General features: G+C 36.2%; 1 protein-coding gene across 3 annotated transcripts in view; it reads left to right on the plus strand.

Moving 5' to 3' along the window:
* Positions 1-527, plus strand: part of cdk8 (cyclin dependent kinase 8) — a 24370-nt gene that overhangs the window by 4039 nt on the left and 19804 nt on the right. The gene's annotated exons all lie outside the window — the stretch shown is intronic.

The following is a 527-nucleotide window of genomic DNA, read 5'->3' on the forward strand; positions in this document are numbered from 1 at the left end:
CCCCCCCCCCCCCACTATAAACGTATATCAACATTGCGCGCAACTGCGCACGCACTTTGCACAACACAAAATAACACACAAAGTGACACAAAATAACACAACAGTTTTATCTTGTGTTAAAATCATGGCTAAAATTCGCTATTTTTAATTGTTTTTAAGTTTTTTATTTTATTTCTGGAAATCAACTTGCAACCCCCCCCTCTCTGGCTTGTGGGTCCCGACCCCCACTTTGGGAATCACTGGCTTAGAGCACCTTTAAGTCAACCAAGATTAGCATGCATTTGTCATATCCAAATTTTCTACAATATTCTATGTTGTAGTTGTTTGGGTGAAAGTTTATTACATAAAAACGTTTAAAGAGTTGCAATAGTTGTGTTCTGAAGGTTTCTAGTGTTGCATTCTGTTCTGTAAATAAGAATTTAAAAATATTTGTCTAAGGTTTTTAACTAGTTTTACTTGTGTGATTGAAAAGCCACATCGTCTGTTGTTGACATCAGAATCAGAAATACTTTATTGATCCCCAAAGG

Source organism: Etheostoma spectabile, chromosome 22, assembly GCF_008692095.1.
Source record: "Etheostoma spectabile isolate EspeVRDwgs_2016 chromosome 22, UIUC_Espe_1.0, whole genome shotgun sequence".
Taxonomy (NCBI): Eukaryota; Metazoa; Chordata; class Actinopteri; order Perciformes; family Percidae; genus Etheostoma; species Etheostoma spectabile.